The sequence below is a fragment of the Ovis aries genome, chromosome 7 (assembly GCF_016772045.2).
Source record: "Ovis aries strain OAR_USU_Benz2616 breed Rambouillet chromosome 7, ARS-UI_Ramb_v3.0, whole genome shotgun sequence".
NCBI classification, from domain to species: Eukaryota; Metazoa; Chordata; class Mammalia; order Artiodactyla; family Bovidae; genus Ovis; species Ovis aries.
Window position 1 is genome coordinate 4387743 of NC_056060.1, and position 21019 is coordinate 4408761.

At 42.8% G+C, this 21019-nt stretch overlaps 1 pseudogene; it reads right to left on the bottom strand.

Annotated features, from left to right (window-relative positions):
* Positions 1–3059: 3059 nt before the first annotated feature.
* Positions 3060–15193, bottom strand: LOC132660148 (spindle and kinetochore-associated protein 1-like; annotated as a pseudogene).
* Between the last annotated feature and the right edge of the window lie 5826 nt (positions 15194–21019).

Sequence of the window (21019 nt, forward strand, 5' to 3'; positions counted from 1 at the left end):
CGGGGGCCGGACAAGCCAGAGCACGGCTTCACATCACTGACGCGGCAGCCTAGCCATTGGGCCGGGGGAAGGCGGCGGCCGCCGCTACTGCCTAGGGGCGGGGCGGGGCGGGGCGGGGCGGTCCGGGAGGGGGCGTGGCCGCGGCGGCGGCGGCGGCGGCCGGGGGTTGGCGGATCAGCCGCCGAGATCTCGCGGGCTTCTCCGCGCTCCGCCTTTCTGGGTGCTAGTTTCGGGGGCCTGGATCCCACGGCCACAGCCTCCGGGGTGGTGGTAGCTGTTATACTCTCTTTTCACAGACATAAACTGTCTCAAACTAGCCTCTTCTACGGCTTATTCCTTTGGTGGGCCCTGGAATATACCGAGTTCGTTGGGAGGGTTCGAAAAAGCCAAACAACGCAGGATACAAACTTGAGAAAAAGATTCCTTTTAGCGGGTGTCAAACTTTATTTTTTAAAAGTACAAACTCTTAACTAGGAAGATTCAAAGAGTGATAAAACTTGAGACCAGTGTAAGTCAGCATGGTCGAGTTCTTGACTAAGCAATAAAACCAGGAAATGAGAGGAGGCTAAAAAGTTAATGTGAAAGAAAAGAATTACTACGTCGTACAAGAGGAAGTACACTTGTGGAATTCGTGACGTTAACACGTGGGATGTATTAAACTCGGTTGAGGAGTTTAAATGTTTGGAGAATAACATCCATAATGAATCATGATGAGAAAATAGTTTTGAAAAACAATAGTCTTCAATCTCCTGGAGAACTTAAACTCACAGTTTCTTGGTACCACTGAGAAAAAGAGTATTAGATTATCTGACCCCTCAGTATCATAAATGTTATCAGCATTATCACTTTAAAAGTAATGCAATATTAAAGACATTTTATTTAAAAAAAAATCACAACTTCATTTTTGCACATTGACATTATTCAGAAGTTTATGTAGCTTCGTAGAACTGAAATAGTAATTTTCATACAACTTTGCTTTTTCCCTTTTAATACACTCTAAAAATTAATAGTTTTTTATGATCTTAATAATCATTTTTAAGTGAGGCATTACATTTGCCTCAGGCAGTCAGTATGTAAACTCAACATCACTACCCAACAATTGCAGTTAAAAATTATTACCACTGAGAAAAAAATAGAGAAGGACAGAGTAGAAAGGATGAGAGCAGCTATCAATAAAAAATTCAAACAACTAAGAGGGATTGGCTGTTCTGTCCCTAGTGTTACAGGCCACAGTTCTATACTCCCAAAGAGTAAACACCTGAGTACAGTTTCCCAGTCAAGGCCTAATCTGAGCTGACCTATCTTTCTTATCAAATTCAATAAGGTAATGTAAAAATTGACATCAGTGGTCTTCAATCTCACATGTGCATCCCCCAGGAGATGTTCAAGACATAGGTGTACGCTTAGTTTTAAGGCCACCGGATTCTGAAATCTTCAACTTGCATCTATAGGATTTCCTAAAACGGATCTGCTGGTAAAGGAATGTAGTAAGGTGTCTCCCTGTTTCATTTCCCAACTCTTTCAAAATAGCCCTTTATTTCCCAAATGTCAAAAAGAAAGGACATAACTTTCACTCACTTAGAATCTTAAAATGGTGCATTGTTCCAAAATATAAAAACCTCAGGCAACCTCTGTCAGTTCTTAATCAGTTTAAAATATTGGACTGCACTAAGAGTATACTTCTAATGACTGAATAACAAATTCTTCTGCAAGCCAGGTGATTGATTTGCACAGCAAGTAATTGCTTACAGCAAAGTATGACCTTAAGATCACTAAGCGAGTTTATAAATTAGAAGTAGTTCAAAGAATTAAGTGACATTGATATGACAACATATCAACACTTCTCACAACTGTATATATTAATGTAAAAACATTTTCTTAGGATTTGTAAAAATTAAAAATTGAGAAAAACATTTGATGCTAAATTCTATCTCATTCTTGTAAGATGCAGTATTTAACAACAGTTGTGTGTACTAATTGTAAAAAGTTACATGTTTTAGTAATCATAAACGTTTATATTTTGTATTATTGGAATACCTCATCATTACTAGTAAATATAATAATTAATGTAGAAGAAAATGGAAATTTTAAATTAAAATATATTTTCAATGCAGAGAAATATAACAGGATGATCAATAAAGTACAAACAAAAATACATTAAATTAGGATAAACTCTTGAGGGATGGGGATGTGGAATGGAGTTATAAGTGTGGAAAGAAAAATAAATTACGTAAAATGTACTGAAGGTAAAGAAGGGTTTGTTCATACATTTTGTAAATGGCTGATAACAGGCATAATTGCTATGATACTAGATTTCATTGGATTCATTTGAAAGAGTTACTTGCTGTGTTGTTTATTCACTAAGTTGTATCTACTTGTTTTCAACCCTGTGGACTGTAGCCTGCCAGGGTCCTCTGTCCATGGGATTTTCCAGGGAAGAATACAGGAGTAGGTTGCCGAAATCCAGGGGATCTTCCTGACATAGGGATCCAACCATGAGGCCTGCATCAGTGGGCGGATTCTTTACCAGTGAGCCACCAGGGAAGCCCGCAACTTCCTCCGTATAGGAAAAATGAATGACATTTTAAAGTACAACTTTAAAATGTCATTTTTATAATATGCAGGAGATTTCATCCTTTGGAACTGCTTAAACATAAGACAAAAAAATTTAAATGTTAACCTAGAAATATGTGGTGGTGGTGAAGCTGCTCAGTCGTGTCCGACTCTTTGTGACCCCGTGGACTGTAGCCCACCAGGCTCCTCCGTCCATGGGATTCTCCAGGCATGATTACTGGAGTAGGTTACCATTTCCTTCTCCAGGGGATCTTCCCAACCCAGGGATCGAACCCAGGTCTCCCGCATTGGAGGCAGACGCTTTAACCTCTGAGCCACCAGGGAAGCACCTAAATAATATTTCATATGTGTGAACAAAAACATCTGATTTACTCATCAACCTCCTATTGGAGGTTGTCTCCTTCTCTAAAGATTTTGGCTGTATTTGTTCTTCCAAACTTTGTTTTCAGTTTTTTGTTTTCTTAAATAGAGATAACTAAAATTCCTTTTTCTTTTTTGTGGAAAGATCTTACGTTGTGTCCTAAACACCTATCTCCTAGGGCACCTTCTATGACTGGAAAGAAAAACGGCTTTGTTTGGTTTGCTTGGTTTGATTTGGACTGCTTTGGTCACAAAGGTTTTGGATTCTGGTTTAATCAGCAATTACTGTCTTCCGGAATACTGCAGAATGCTTTTAGGGATTTAACAAGGAGAACCATGGACTCGTGGTCAAGGAGCCTGCAGGTGGTACAGGCGAGAACTAGAGAGGTAGAAGGAGGGAAAGGACCAGATGGAGCATCTGAGTAAACCCATTCTGGTAAGTACCCAGGAGATGACAGACAAAAGAGGAAGCACTTGGAGAAGCAGAGTGAAACACCCAGTTTGTCTCTGAGGGGAAGCCTTGTGTCCTTGCATCCACAGCTCTGACTCACTGGTCTTGCCTGAGACCCAAGATATTACAAGTGCCTCTGAAGGCAACTCCTTGCAAAGCCCCCAAGACACTGTAAGCCCAGAGAGGACATCACCCCATCCTGAAAGGGTGACGGAAAGGAACTGGACTAAAAGAGAAGGGGTGTTCTTACTACTAAAACAACATGCTTAAGTTGTCTAAGCTGTGTTCTTCTTTTCATATATCGCTTTGGGATAAATTTCCAGGAGTTGGATTATGGAACATCTTTCTGGCTTCTCATACATATTGTATCATTTTCCCAAAGAGTCAGGCCAATATGCTATATTAGTGGCAGGAGAGTGTGCTAAATTCTTAAAGTTCTTGCTAGCTTGGTATGTGTAAAATAGTACATCAAAATTTCCCAAATTTGCCTAGACACCTTGTGATTTTGTGGGAGGGGGTCCATATAATCTCCTATAATTAGTGAAGTATTCCTTCCAAAGTTTTCCTTTGAAGATTTTTCAGATATTTAATTCTTGCTGCTCTCTGCTTAAACCAGAAGCCTCAATGAAAGAGTCAGCTTGCACAGTTTTGGTAAACTTTGTTAAGTTGGTCTAATTTAGGGAAAGATAGAATGAATGACAAAATACTTCTTATTTTTAGTAACTAACTGAACATCAGTTTAATTCAGAAAAGTATGAAAGGAACCTACTTAAGCGAATATGAAAGTTACACAAGAATAGTACAGTAATGTATAAGCTCCCCAAACTATTTAGAAATGCCTGTCTTATAAAAGAAATCTATTAACACTGATAATTTGTTTTACCAGAGTATTCTGTGGTAAGTTCATTGATCATGTCATTTGTTACTGAGTCTTGTTGTTTAGTGTGTTAGATGCTAATGAGTGTGATCCCTGCTTTCAAGGAATTCATGGTGGGAGAAATGTGGCAATAAACAGGCCAGAGTGAAAGATATGTATACAACTGTGAGAGCGCAAAGGACAGAGCCACTAATTCTCCTTGGGCAAATCTGAAAGGAGGTGATGGTTAAACAGGATCTTCAAGGATTAGTGGGAGGAAGCCCAGTCAAAAGGCAGTGGGGAAGACCAGAAACCCCACTGAGAAACAAGGAGCTGAAAACACACGAGATGGCCCTTTCTTTCTTTCTTTCTTCCCACTTCCTGCCCAGGTAGAGTGTGGAAAACTAGGCGACCTTCTGAATGTACAAAGTCTCCACTCCCCACCTTGAAGTGCGTTATAATCCACAATTTCCTGTTTCTGCAGCTCAAGTAGAATTTACTTTCTCTCAGTGCAGTTGTCCTAGAGGTTTTAGGAGATGTGCAGCCTGGTGAAAGTAACCTACTTCAAGCAAGAAGACATCCTTGGGGTACTAGCATTTTAAAAAGAAAACTTGTAAGCTCAAATGAATCTTAAAATTGTAGAAGTGTGCAGAGCAGAATTCTTTTAGCTGAGAAATTTCCAGACCCCCCCACCCCCACCCCATAGCGTGTTTCAGTCGAGCCTCTTTTTACTTCCTTGAACAGTGTGAGAAGAGGAGGCAGCAACCAGGTCACCACAGTCTGACAGTTTTCTCTGGGTTGCATTATCACAAGCTAGAAATCTTGTGTTGTTGTAAAAGTGTCTGTTTCTTTGTCATTTCGCTTCCTGAAGTTGTCAGGGCTCTAACTTTCCAGGAGCAATGGATGAGAAAGATTCCAAAGATTCTTAAGATTCAGCTTCCAGCCCCTGGTAGCCTCCCCACTCACATCCCAACCCATCCCACCTGAGTATTGTTTAGCAGTTCTGGCATAGAAGCTCAAGTTTCTTGAAAAGATGAGATGCAGTTGATAACTCAGAGCTGGGAATCCATTCAGAGGATTTGGGGTGTGTTCTGTTTTTTGTTTTTTTTAATAGCTTAAAGAGACTCCCAGGTGTTGGACAGATGAAGGAAGCCAGAGTCATCCCAGATACGAGGCCCATGTCAGCTGCACACTCCTATCAGCACATTAAGAGCTGCTGGGAAAGAGCCCCATGTGTTGATGGCCTTGGCTGCAGCTTCAGTCTGAGTCCTTCCTGAGTCCATTCCCCTGACTGGCTGCCCATGCCTGTGTGGATGCCTATTCATTTAACCAGAAGTAGCTCCACCTCGCCAGTAATTCCTTGACCTCATTCCAAGTTGGCCTGATGAGTCCAGAAACTTTAACATCAACATCTATCCATTTTATCTCATCTTTATCAGTTATGGCAGAGTCCGATGACCACACTTCCTCCAAACTCCTTACACCCACATCTAAGCCATCATAGCTCAGCCGGTAAAGCGCCTGTCTATAATGCGGGAGACCCGGGTTCGATCCCCAGGTCGAGAAGATCCCCTGGAGAAGGGAATGGCAATCCACTCCAGTACTATTGCCTGGAGAATCCCATGGACAGAGGAGCCTGGTAGGCTACAGTCCGTGGGGTCGCACAGAGTCAGACATGACTGAGCGACTTCGCTTCACTTCAGAGGAACAGAATCGGGCCAGATTTCATCCAGTCTTCATAAAATGGAAAATCCGTCTCCACTTGCTGTAGTAGAATGAGCCTCTACATCATTGTTTCTTAGACCCACAAACCTCAGGAATAAGAATCACCAAGGAGAGTTGTTTAAAATGAGGCTTCCTGGGCCACACTCTCAGAAATTCAGATTCACTAAGAGTTAAAGTGAAGCACAAGAGTGCATTGTAAACACAGCTTAGAAACCATTCTTATGCTCACAAAGCTTGAGAACCATGGTCTTAAAGTCCTTGTCTTCCAGCCTTCTAAAGAGATGACATCACAAGTGTGGGTCCCAGCCATGCTTCCTCTAATCACATCGGTGTCTTCTCAGTAGGACTCAGTGGGCAGAAAACCTAAAACCACTATAGAATTCTTTAGCTCAGGCCCGAGCATACATCTTTATGGCTGATGTCTCCCCAGCAATGTCTCAAGAATGGCTTACTGAAGACTTAGCCTGATGAGTCCCATCCTAAGTGAAGAACCCTGTCACCACCCATACTGATATCAGACAGGCCAGGTTCTTATCAGGTACAAGCATATGACACCCCACTCAAGTCTTAGGAGCCATACTTTATTGAAGAGGGAGGAATCGGATGGCTTCTAAGCAGCAGTCCATTTAGGTCGCCTACTGCCCCACAGCCTGGGTCAGGGGCTCCTGCCCTCTGTCCCAGCCCTGGGGACAGAGCCCCGGATCCACTCCTAGGCTCCTGCCTGCCACACCCTGAACACCCATAGGCTCTCACAGGGCCCAGGAGATGAAGTTTACTTTCTCAGCCTCCACTCCTTTGGTGTTTTCACATCCTGCATCAGTTCCAGACTATTACTTCAAAGCTGCCTTCTCTCAAGCCCCACTTCATGACTCAGGAGCCTCTGACCTGGGGAAGGCACCCAGAGCATTGAATCCAAAGCATGGCCATTGAGACAGCACTGGGGGCTCCAGGGCTGACCATGGGTTTCTAATTTGTTCCTAAATTTCTTCTAGTTTGTAAGTTTCCTTTGTTGCTAATTGTGTGTGTGTGTGTGTGTGTGTGTGTGCTGTGTGCTCAGTTGCTCATTTGTGTCCAACTCTGCAACCCTATGGGCTGTAGCCCACTAAGATCCTCTGTCCATGGGATATTTTTTGTTGCTAATCAGTACTGAGACTTGCTGCTACTGACAATACACTATAAAAACTTCCCTGATAGCTATACATGTAGTGTAGACAATACACTAAGCATGTATTTAGTACTTCACTGTGCAAGGGGTTGGGCAAAAAGGCTTTAGGATTGCTTTATTTTTTTAATAATGAACACTGTGAATACTATTATACAGGTGGAGAAACAGAGGGATTGGGAGATTGAATAACTCAAGAAAAATCACATGATCAGTTGTGGCAGGTGGATTTGGTATCCAGATAATCTGACTCCAGAACTCAAGTTCTGAATCATGGTGCTACTGCGTTAGCCAAAATGTTCATTTGTTAAGATATTATGGAAACACCCAGAACTTCCCTGGTGGTCTAGTGGTTAAGACTTTGGCTTCCAATGCAGGGAGTATGTGTTCTATCCCTGGTCAAGGAAATAAGATCCCACATGTCTCGGGGCCAAAAAAACCAAAACGTAAAAAATAGAAGCAGTCACTTCCAGGGAGGTGGATGAAACTAGAGCCTGTTATAGAGTTAAGTACGTCAGAAAGAGAAAAACATATTATACATTACTATCGAACATTAACACACATACAGAGAAGCTAGAAAAATGGTACTGATGAGCCTATTTGCAGGGTAAGAACAGAGACGCAGACAAGAGGACACAACCTCTTTGTGGACACAACCAGTGGAGGAGAGGGTGCAGAAGAATGCAGAGAGTAGGGCTGAAATGCATACATTACCGTGAGCAAACCAGCTAGTGGGGAGCTGCTGCATAACAGGGAGCTCAACCCACGCTCTGTGACCACTGAGGGGGTGTGATGGGAAGGAGGGTGGCAAGCGGGTTCCAGAGGGAGGGGACACAGGCAGACCCACGGCTGATTCATGTTGTACGGCAGAAACCAACACAACTTTGTAAAGCGATTATCCTCCAGTAAAAAAAACCAGAAGCAATGTTGTAACAAAGTCAATAAAGACTTAAAAAAAATCAATCTTATGGAAAAACTCCAGCGAACTTTTTGGCCAGCTCAATACATGCCTCCCCCAGGTACGTTCTCAGTAATGCATGTCTCCTTTTCAAGTTGCCACTTGCGCAGCCCCCTGGGTCTCCGGGTCCTGGGGCTGAGTTTCTACAGAGAGTTGGTTCCTTCAAGGACTCTGCCTCTCTGGACCTGCCCCACAGCCTTTAGCTAGCAGGCCTGTCCCTCTACCACTGCAGAAACACCCATGAGAACAGGCCTCCACCTGGATCCTGCTCATGGTTTGTGTCCCTTAATTGCTTCCCACCTGCCTTTTCAGGCCTGGCCCCAGAACTGGACTTACTGTCCACTTGCAGATAGATTTGCCTTCAGACCTGACATGTGACCGTGTCTCACTGGAACACAAGTGGATGGCTCATATGAATTATGGTTTGCGCTGACCCCTTTCATTTTGCTGTTTCTGGCTTCTTTGAGTAAATACCACCACACCCAGGAAATTCCACTCTCTGAAACACGGCCCCTGTTATAAGCTTCCACGGGCATCCATACTAGCTTATGGCCTGGACGTCAAGCCTCAGACAGTGGTCAGTGTATATCCAGAACATTTTTGTGCCCAGGTCACTTCACTGTCAAAGTAAAAAGGCCTAGGGGTGGCTATAGCCCCAGGGTCCAGATGGCAGACACGTGGTAGAGATACTTGACCTATTCTGTGCCTTGTTACCCATTTAGCAAAGCTCTCTTGAGCAGCATTGACAGAAACGTAGGAAAAATGTAAAAAATAGCTTGTCCACTTTCTATTGTTTTCCGTGTGCTCTGGGTCAGGGAGGAAATTAGAGGAAGATAGAATTTCTACAACCATTCTCTATGTATTGTTCATGGAGATGGTTTTTCATCAACAAGAACTTGCATGAATGAAGACTTCAAGAATGAATTTTTCTGAAGAGACAGATGTAGGTCTTCTGGAAGGTCTTCTAACCCCAGAACTCTGCAGCCTCCTTGTCTCCAAGCCCTGGTTATCTCTCTGCCACATTTTTATCATGTTAGGAAGTTAGCACATCCTGACAGATGATAAGAGCATGGGCTTTAGGGGCTGACAGTTCAGTTCAACACACATATGTTGCCTGCACTAGGTTCCAAATAAGACAGAATCCCTCTTGTTGTGACCTTATAGTCTGGTGTGGGCAACACTCGAACAGGTAATTTCAACATGATGGGCAAGCTATGAGGAAACTACGCAGAGTGCTCCAGAGGCAGCCAGCGCCTACCAACTGTGTGTCCTTGGGCAAATGGCAACCTCTCTCAGAGCCCCAATGTCTACAGATATGAAACTGAATCAAAGTTCCTACTGCCTAAGGATTGCTCTGAGAACTAAATGCGATAACATTTGTAAAACACATAACAGCGTTTTACACACAGAGGGCATGCCATAAATGGTGCCCATTAGGATGTGGAACAAGGCCAGAACCCAGAGTTCTTGTTCTATCTGTGTTTGGCTGACTGTGTCTCATTCTCCCACTACAAACTGAATTTTCACACGACCCTATCACTGTAGTAATTCTAACAACAACCCACTGTAATACTTGCCCTTGTTCACAGGAAAGACTGGACAAGAAATGATGACTATATTAGCACAAATCCACAATTGCAACTTGAAAAACACCTCAAAGAACATTTTGTGCTCACAGTGGGCCTGGGCCACTGTTTAATATGTGAAGTGTGAAATGTCTACATTATCACTGTAACTGCCCTCGACGTTCCCGTCTGCTGCAAATCATTAGACTAAAGATCTTTTCTCTCTTTTGTCTGTAGCAGCCTTCTTGTGGCTTTGTCTAAGGGTCACATTCAGGACAGCCTCATGTAGAAGAGGTCTCCAAGGTTGTATGCTTTAGAAGTCACTGCCAAAATAACTTCAAAGAGTCGTCCATGTACTGGACACTGGTCCTTGATTAGGTCTTAGGTGTCTCTTTTGATGTTAACAAGTACCCAAATACATGACCTTTGGTTGTTTTTTTCTTCCTGATGACATTTGACTATGCTAGAGAAAAGCTGGCTTAAGGACATGCTAGTAGGCTTTATTTAAAGCCTTACTGTAAACTTGTTTTCTCAGTTCTTTGATTTCCTTCTGTTTCTTCACGAGATAGTCATCTATCAGATGACTATTCCTAATGGATGCTCTTTACTCCTAGAAGTCATCATCTTATGAGCTCATGGCTTGGGGAATGACTAACATAGGTGGTTAATATCATTGTGCTTAAAAATCGGGGTGCCATTTTGTTAGCTTTATAAATGTTTGAATTATGCTTACTAATATAAATATCATGCATTCCCATGTATCTGCCATGAATTCCTCAAGATATCTGAAATGCAGTCTACACCAAAAATCAAATCATTACTACAGTAACATTAGTCTAAGAATGACCCCTAGTAACCCTTACTCAGAGGGCGGAACCAAGAGCCAAGAGAGTAAAACAAAAAGTCAAGGAGAATTATTCTCTGGGTTTCAAGCCTCAGTGAGTTAGCCGAGCTGGATGTCAAAACTGCTTTGGACTGATAACTCCTTTGTGTTTTCCATTTTCACCCCATTTGAGCTGGAATGCCTGAACTGTTATCTTGTGCCTGTCCCACCATTGTATCTTGAGAGTGTGGGGGCAAACTACTTGTCTCTATAGTCCCACAGGGCCACAATTAGAGAGGGAGTGTGCCCTAGGAGCTTCATCAGAACCTGACTTAGATGATTTTTTTTTTTTTTTTGACTTTTGAGTTGATACTGAAAAGGCATAGGACCCTTGGGAACCTTTGGAGCAGGTATAGGTATTTTGCGTGTGAAACAGATGTGGGTTGTTGTTGGGGAGAGGGTAGACGGCAGTAGTCAGAATTCTACCCCAGTGTCTTTCAATCTTGTATAATCAAATCATCTGCCCCTTTAAGTGCTGGTGGAAACTAAGAATGTGATTATATCCCTATGATTATGTTAAATGTCAAAATGGAGATTGTTCAGCTGGGCCTAATCAAGGAATTACATGAGCTGTGTACAAGCAGAGAGTGGTCCCCGGCTGACAGTCAGCAAGAAAAGGAAGACCTCTGTCCGACCTCTGTCCTATAACCAGAAGGAACTGCTTTCTGCTAATAACACAAATGAGCTTGGAAGCAGGTTCTTCCTTCGTCAGGCCTCCATAAGAGCATGCCACCAGTCGACATTTTGATTTCAACCCTGTGTGATCCCCAAGAGTGGACCAGCTCTGCTTTCCAGACTTCTGACAGACAAAACTGTGAGCTAATAAATGGGTGTTACTTGAAGACACCAAGTTCACGGTGATTTATCACAGAGCAGTTGGAGAAGACTCTTGAGAGTCCCTTGGACTGCAAGGAGATCCAACCAGTCCTTCCTAAAGGAAATCAGTCCTGAATATTCATTGGAAGAACTGATGCTGAAGCTACAATACTTTGGCCACCTAACGTGAAGAGCTGACTCATTAGAAAAGACCCTGATGCTGGGAAAGATTGAAGGCAGGAGGAGAAGGGGACGACAGAGGATGAGATGGTGGGATGGCATCACTGACTCGATGGACATGAGGTTGAGCAGGCTCTGGGAGTTGGTGATGGACAGGGAGGCCTGGCTGCTGCAGTCCATGGGGTCACAAAGAGTCGGACAGAGTGACTGAACTGAACTGATCACAGATCATGAGAAAACTAATACAGTTTCTAAGTATGTGTTGACCATGTACAATGTTAAATATCCATTTCTGTAACTGAAGTCAATTATTATTCATATTAATTTCTCATTCAGAAGACGAAGATCATGGTATCTGGTCCCATCACTTCATGGGAAATAGATGGGGAAACAGTGGAAACAGTGGCTGACTTTATTTTTCTGGGCTCCAAAATCACTAGAGATGGTGACTGCAGCCATGAAATTAAAAGACGCTTACTCCTTCGAAGGAAAGATATGACCAACCTAGACAGCATATTAAAAAGCAGAGACATTACTTTGCCAACAAAGGTCTGTCTAGTCAAGGCTATGGTTTTTCCAGTGGTCATGTATGGATGTGAGAGTGGGACTGTGAAGAAAGCTGAGCTCCGAAGAATTGATGCTTTTGAACTGTGGTGTTGGAGAAGACTCTTGAGAGTCCCTTGGACTGCAAGGAGATCCAACCAGTCCATCCTAAAGGATATTAGTCCTGGGTGTTCATTGGAAGGACTGATTTTGAAGCTGAATTGGCAACCTGATGCAAAGAGCTGACCTATTGGAAAAGGCCCTGATGCTGGGAAAGATTGAGGGCAGGAGGAAAAGGGGACGACCCAGGATGAGATGGTTGGATGGCATCACCGACTCGATGGACGTGGGTTTGGGTGGACTCCGGGAGTTGGTGATGGACAGGGAGGCCTGGCACGCTGCAATTCATGGGGTCACAAAGAGTTGGACACGACTGAGCAACTGAACTGAACTGAACTGAACTGAATTTTTCATTGTCTTATTAGCCCTGATGACAACTAACAACCACATATTGCTTCTTTCAGACTCAATCAGATCACGTTTCTGTGTCCTTTGAGTTCCCAAGGAACTCTAATTCATTATATTTATCCTGGTAGTGGAACTGAATGAAATCAGAATTCTGTAGGTGGTAAGTTTCACAAGAGACTTAGATGATAACAGGACATGTGCGTGCATGCTCAGTTGTGTCTGACTCTTTGCCGCCCATGGACTGTAGCCAGCCAGGCTTCCCTATCCATGGAATTTTCCAGGCAAGAATATTGGAGTGCGTTGCCATTTACATGAAGGCCAAGAATGATGGATGGAGACAGACCCAAGGGTTGACAGGCACTGTAAGTCACATGGGTATGGGAGACAGGCTAGAGGTTAGGCCAAGAGAAGATATTTCAGTGATTCAGCATCCAGTCTAAGATATTAGAGAAATGAAGGCTCAGGGACATGAGCAAAGAGCCTGAAAAACTAGGACCCAGCCTAAGAAGACACTAAGCTTCAGGCTCTAGACCAGAGGTCCAGATAACAAACTAGCAGAGAAGACATGAGATTAGGCCACCCCCAACTTATCTCAGCATGGTAAGAAGTTATACGGGAAAGGAGGAACCTGTAACCCATATAGCTGGGGGATCAACAGACATTTATCAACAAGGGTAAAGGTTTTTAAAATGTGGTTCTTCCCTCCTACACTGTTGGTGGGAAAGTAAATTGGCGCAGCCACTACGGAAAACAGTATGGAGGTTCCTCAAACAACTAAAAATAGAATTGCCATATGATCCAGCAATCCTACTCCTGGGCATATATCCAGACAAAACTGCAATTTAAAAACATACATGCACCCCATGTTCATAGAAGCACTATTTACAATAACTGAGCCATGGAAACAAACATCCTTCAACAGATGAATAAAGAAGATGTGGTATATATATATACACACATATACATACACAATGGAATACTACTCAGTCATAAAAAAGAATGAAATAAAGCCATTCGCAGCAACATGGATGGACCTGGAGATGACTGTACTAAGTGAAGTCAGAAAGAGAAGGACAAGTACTATATGACATCGCTTACATGTGGAATTCAAAATATGACACAAATTAACTTATCTGTGAAACAGAAAGAGACTCACAGACATAGAGAATAAATTTGGGGTTGCCAGAGGATAAGGGAGTGATAAATTGGGAGTCTGTTTGGGATTAGTGAAGTGAAAGTGAAAGTCGCTCAGTCGTGTCCGACTCCTTGCGACTCCATCGACGACACAGTCCGTGGAGTTCTACAGGCCAGGATACTGGAGTGGGCAGCCTTTCCCTTCTCCAGGGAATCTTCCCGACCCAGGGATCAATGTGTTGCCGTCATATCCAACTTCTGACTACAGCTTGAAATATCATCAGTCTATAGGATGGAATATAGACACTAATGGCCTTTAATTCCAGAGAGCCTGGCCTTCCTCGGTCTTCTCCTCTTGAACTTTGGCTTTTCTCTGCATCCCTCTTACTGGGACTGGCGGCACTGTCACTGAGCACGAAAACTAAATAGGAACATTTCTTAGTTCCACTGTATGCCTACAACAGAGGCTCATGTGGTAGGTGATGAAGGACTTACTGTAAGGTAGCGGATTTTTAAATATACATGCTTTATTTTTAGAAGAAACAAAAAAAGAATGAAAAAGCTAAAAAAATTATGTATTAAAAAATTGCATGTAAGGAAACTCTAGGAACAGCCTCTAAACCCTGTCAGCTGGTTCAAAAGCTCACAAGGACGTTATGTTATAACATATCGGGTAAGCCCTTTCCCTCGGACCTCTGATAGCCTCCGGCAGTGTCGTAAAATATTCAGTATCACGTGAAACCTCTTGTCAACTTTCAAAGCTGTGAACTCCTTTATGTCAGCTTCCACTACAAAATAATGACCTTTGGTTTCCTTCGTTTCTTCATCAATAAATCTGTGATAGAGATTTCTGGCCACAGAACTCATAGACTTCCTTGGTTGACGTAGGATCTTATATTTACTAACAACTGCCTTGTTGATTTCTTTAATAACATCATTAATGTGACAATAGGTTAAGCGGGATTTCATGTACGCAGGAATGCCATTAAACTCATCAGAAGTCATAAATGGCTTTTCTTTAATACTTCTTTGTTCTTTGGGAGGCTTCTTTGTGGGTGCAGGTTCCTCAACTTTGGTTCTTCAGGGTCAAGATCTGATCTGTTAACAAAGTTCTGGGTAACTGTTACTTGAGGCAAGTCGGGAGGGATGTTTTCTTTGAGATGCTCGAGATCTTTATAATCTTCTTCAAGAGATTCAAAGAGTCCCTTGAGGGAACTGTTGGTTTGTTCTTGATACTGAATTTCCAATTCCAATTTAGTTAGAAGTTCATTTACTACAATGATCTCATCTCCTATTTTATTTAAAATGGTCTTCAAGGTAGGTTCTTCCCCACAATTTCTCAATGACAGAGTTTGTTTTAATATTGCCAATCTTTTCATTAATATGAGAGCATAACTGTTCCAGATCTGAGGCCATCCTTTAAGCCTCTCGTGCGTGTCCGGGAGCAAAGGACCCACTCAGTGGGGTCGCGAGGCGCCGAGAACCGCCCCCTCCCGCACCCAATCTCGGTCGGAGCGTAGGGTCTCGAGACCGGGCTCCGGGAGCGAAACTCAAACTGCCCGCTGGTACTCGGCGCCGCGCAGGTGCACAGCCGCACTCCATTGGTAGGCTGCAGTCCATGGGGTCGCTAAGAGTTGGACAAGAATGAGCGACTTCCCTTTCACTTTTCTCTTTCATGCATTGGAGAAGGAAATGGCAACCCACTCCAGTATTCTTGCCTGGAGAATCGCAGGGACAGAGGAGCCTGGTGGGCTGCCGTCTATGGGGTCGCACAGAGTCGGACACGACTGAAGCGACTTAGCAGCAGCAGCAGCAAACTATTATATATAGGATGGATTAAACAATAAGGTCCTACTATATAGCATAGGGAACTATATTCAGTATTCTGTAATAACTTCTATGGGACAAGAATTTGAAAAGGAATGGATATATGTATATCTGAATTTCTTTGCTGTGCAAGAGAAACTAATACAATATTGCAAATCAACTATATGTTGATATAATAAATTTTAATAATAAAATGCGGTCCCTGAATTAGCAGTAACAGCATCACCTGGGAATTCATTGGGATTACAAATTCTCCAGCCCTGAGACCTAAGGAAACAGAAACGCTTGGAGGTAAGGCTCAGCATCTGAGGTTTTAACACAGCCTCTGGTCATTTCGATGCACAATAAAGTGTGAGGACCAGCAGTAGTGCCCTCACCCTTACCAACAAGCATCTTGAAAGCCACAGAACAGGCCCCTAGCCTAGCTTCCTCTTTCCTCAAGAACCAGCTTCCTCTATCCTCACACTAGATCCTCTCTGTCAGGACATGTGGAAAGGCAGCAACAGTCAAATGCTGTTCATTTTGCTTTGCAACTTGGATATATCATAAAGCAGATTATTGTTGAGCTGCATATATACCTGTTAGTTCAAGTTTGTAATAGATTAGAAATTATTATTGCAGGAATAAATCTAAGTTAAATATGATACAGAAGAGAAGGGAAAAATAATCAGTAACTTAACGTAGCCAGGCACAAAAAATGGAAAGCAATGAGAACGACTTTGGGTAATCCTTACCCTTGAGGATGGGATATCTCACATGAAAAAGATTTTAAAATAAAAGTGTTTCAATAGTCCTTCTGAATGAAGAAAATTGTTTTTGAAACATAGATGAAGTAAGAAAATCTTGAGCTAAAACTCACATATTAGGAGTGAGAGGGAGCGTGACAGAGTTTTGTGCTTATTTAGGGGCAGTAAGTGAACATCTATTCCCTTTATCATCCAAGCACTATGTATTTTTATTTCTTTCAGAAATGACAATTACTAACATGCTTTCATTAAGTGTCTCCTTGACTCTTCCCTGTGAAAATGTATTTTCCAACTTGTAATCCAGAAGCTTTCGTCATTATTCCTACCCCTAAGTCTTCATGGTTTATTTTTATTTTGCAACTGGCCACATGTTATGAAAATTTTTCTAGAACTGAAACACATCAACTGCAGCTCATCTTAACTTATAATATCATTTCCTGAACAATGCTTATTTTCTCATTATCATGGTCTTTTGTAATCACTTGTTAAATATATGAACAAGAACAGATAGAAAGGGAGACACCAAGGACAGTTGAAGATCTCTTCAAAAATAAACACCAGATTTTTAAAAAACCCAACAACTTAGAATGATAGCTGGGATTTGATTGTCAAAAAATAATTGTGAATGAACAAAACATAGAGTATTCCTCCTTTATCTTTTGTCCAAGGATGAAGGAAGATGTGGCTAACTGGAGACTACACCCTTTCTGAGGAGCTATTTTCCTGCTATTGTGGGGGTACTCCTACTCTAACTTCCTTACATCATCCAAAAAGAATTCCAGAATCTTCCCAACATGGACCATTAATAGAAACAACAGGATTTTGCTCTTGTTCCCTTTACATTAAAGTACCATCCCAGGTGAAAGCTTCCCAGGTGGCTCAGTGGTGAAGAATTCTCCAGTGCAGGAGATGCAAGAGACTTGGGTTTGATCCCTGGGTCGGGAAGATCCCCTGGAGAGGGAAATGGTAACCCACTCCAGTTTTCTTGCCTGGAAAATTCCATAGGCAGAGGAGCCTGGAGGGCTATAGTCCATGGGGCTGCAAAGAGTCGGACACAACTGAACACACACACACACCATCCCCATACTGATTTTAATTCTGGATTTCAAAATACAGCATTACATACAGAGAAGCACATGTGCATCTAATATCACTGCATTTTGCATTGAGATAAAAACAAAAATGACAGTCCCTCACATCCAAAAGTTTGCCTTATACTCACAGTGAGGCCATGTCATTCTATTAGATGTTAATCTCTCTCACAGAACATCAACCTCAAGCAAGGTTACGCCAAGATCATAATAAAATGAGAGCAAATAAGGTCCCTACATAATTTTGTCTAAGCACAAGCAGAAATAAAGGCACTGTTTTACCTGAAAATGCCAAGCATCTCCTTGCTTGGCCAAGATGATTGATTGCTATTTATTAGCCAGTGATAACTCTATCCTCAGTCTAATCTCCCCACTCTATAGATAAGATTGGTTGATGCCCAGTCATAGAATTGGTCTTGCTTTCTTACATCATCTGATCTGGTACAAACCCCCATCTCCTTAGAGTCTCCAAATTACTTACCCCAAGTCCCCATCCTGCAGCGCTATCCCAACACCCATTCACTGAGGTGCTCCATCATTCCCCATGATGTCTGTCCTCCCTCTCTGCACCGAGTAATAAACCCATCTTGTCTAACTGTAGGTGCATCCTTGTTTTTGTTCACAAACAACAGAAATGTACTTCTCACCATTTTGGAGGCCGGAAGTCTGAGACCTCGGTGCCAGCATGGTTGAGTTCAGGCGAGGGCCCTCTTCCAGGTTGCAGACTGATGACTTCTACAGTGCTCACCTGGTGGAAAGCGGAGTTCCAAGTGCATTCTTGATGGTCAGTTGTATGTTATTTTAATTTAAAAAGACAGAAGCCTCTTTATGAGTAGCCTGGGCTTCCCAGGTGGCACTAGTGGTAAAGAACACACTTGCCAGTGCAGGAGACATTAGAGACTCAGGTTTGATCCCTGGGTCGGGAAGATCCCCTGGAGGAGGTCATGGCAGCCCACTCCAGTATTCTTGCCTGGAGAATCCCCATGGATAGGGGAGCCTGGCAGGCTACAGTCCATAGGGTCACACAGAGTCAGACATGACTGAAGTGAGTTAGCATGCATGCATGAGGATACCTATAATCCTTTCATACAAGTTCTGGAATGGATCTGGATTTAATGATTGATCCAGCAGCATATCTGATAGCTCAGTGCTCTGGGCCAACTCAGTTGTTAATTTCTGCCTGTGTGCTCACTTGTGTCTGATTATTTGTGACCCCAAGGACTATAGCCCGCCAGGTTCCTCTGTCCATGGGATTTTCCAGCCAAGAACACTAGAACCGGTTGCCATTTCCTACTCCAGAGGACCTTCCCCACCCAGGGGTGGAACACAAGTCTCCTGAGTCTCCTGTATTGGTAGGCAGATTCTTTACCACCGCACCACCTGTGAAGCCCCCAGCTGTTACTTTGCACTATGCTTAATCCCTTGAGAAGTCAAAGAGTATCAGTGATTTGGTTTACTTATTATTTATAAGTCTAGATTTGGTCAATTTAGAAATGGTTATTTAAAAAGAGAAAAGAAAACTCTGTATCTTACTAATGATCAAAAGCTACAAAACAAAAATCACACTTAGATAACTTTGACCAAGCAGATGATAAGACCCTCTATTCTTGAGCACTTACTGTATGCAAGTATTATACTAAGTGCTTTGTACACTCTTTAGCTCATCTAGAACTCAATAAATTTGGAATACCTTTGAGTCACAGAATATCCAATTAAAAGTGGTTTAAATTTAAAAAAAAAAGTGGTTTAAATAAGGAAGAAAATGTACTGTCCACATCGCTCCATGATGTTAACACGGACTCCTCTGCTCACCACCTTTTGGGAGCTCTCCTCAGCATGTCCATGGCGGCTCTTTAGGATTGCAGGTTGGCTACAGTAGTATCGGGCTTCACCGCAGGAAGTGAACGTAGATTCCTAGCACTAATTTTTATTAGAGATGAACTGTTCCTCCCCTTGATTTCCCTCTCAGGTTCCATGGGCCAGGACTTGGTCATGCGTCCAGGCCCTTGCTGTAAGGGCAGCTGAGAACATGAGCATCTGGAGTGTTCAGCTTTAGTGATTGGAGGTGAGTTCTGTTGGCATGGAAGAAGGAAGGAGAGGTAGCTATCAGATAGGAGGCAATCCGCATTCTCGGGTGTTATTATCATCATTTTATGAAGCAGGAAATCAAAGCTTCAGTCAGTTCAGTTCAGTCGCTCAGTCGTGTCTGACTCTTTGCGACCCCATGAATCGCAGCACGCCAGGCCTCCCTGTCCATCACCATCTCCCAGAGTTCATTCAGACTCATGTCCATCGAGTCCATGATGCCATCCAGCCATATCATCCTGGGTCGTCCCCTTCTCCTCCTGCCCCCAATCCCTCCCAGCATCAGAGTCTTTTCCAATGAGTCAACTCTTCGCATGAGGTGGCCAAAGTACTGGAGCTTCAGCTTTAGCATCATTCCTTCCGAAGAAATCCCAGGGTTGATCTCCTTCAGAATGGACTGGTTGGATCTCCTTGCAGCCCAGGGGACCCTTAAGAGTCTTCTCCAACACCACAGTTGGAGACACATCAATTCTTCGGCACTCAGCCTTCTTCACAGTCCAACTCTCACATCCATACATGACCAAAGGAAAAACCATAGCCTTGACTAGACAGACCTTAGTCGGTAAGGTAATGTCTCTGCTTTTGAATATACTATCTAAGTTGGGTCATAACTTTTCTTCCAAGGAGTAAGTGTCTTTTAATTTCATGGCTGCAGTCACCATCTGCAGTGATTTTGGAGCCCCCCAAAATAAAGTCTGACACTGTTTCCACTGTTTCCCCATCTATTTCCCATGAAGTGATGGGACCAGATGCCATGATCTTCGTTTTCTGAATGTTGAGCTTTAAGCCAACTTTTTCACTCTCCTCTTTCACTTTCATCAAGAGGCTTTTTAGCTCCTCTTCACTTTCTGCCATAAGGGTGGTGTCATCTGCATATCTGAGGTTATTGATATTTCTCCCGGCAATCTTGATTCCAGCCAGGCAATCTTGATTCCAGCTTCTGCTTCTTCCAGTCCAGCGTTTCTCATGATGTACTCTGCATATAAGTTAAATAAGCAGGGTGACAATATACAGCCTTGACGTACTCCTTTTCCTATTTGAAACCAGTCTGCTGTTCCATGTCCAGTTCTAACTGTGGCTTCCTGACCTGCATACAGATTTCTCAAGAGGCAGGTTAGGTGGTCTGGTATTCCCATCTCTTTCAGAATTTTCCAGAGTTTATTGTGATCCACACAGTCAAAGGCTTTGTCATAGTCAATAAAGCAGAATTAGATGTTTTTCTGGAACTCTCTTGCTTTTTCCATGATCCAGTGGATGTTGGCAATTTGATCTCTGGTTCCTCTGCCTTTTCTAAGAGGTGAAATAACTTACCAGTAGGTATTCAGCAAGAAGATTTAGTATGTGGAACTTCAAAGCACGAACTTTATAAGGGTTTGGACTCCGAATAAAATGGACCCAGGTTTGCATCTTAGCTGTGCCTCTTGTTTCATCATTTGTAAAAAGAAATTACTGTACCACCTACTTCACTGAACTATGGCAAAGCCTAGACAGGTAATGTATTAATATGTGTAAAGTATTGAGCACAGTGTCTGGCCCTGTTATCACTGTTGTCTTCGCCGTCAATCATTATTAGCATTATTACTCCATTCCACTGG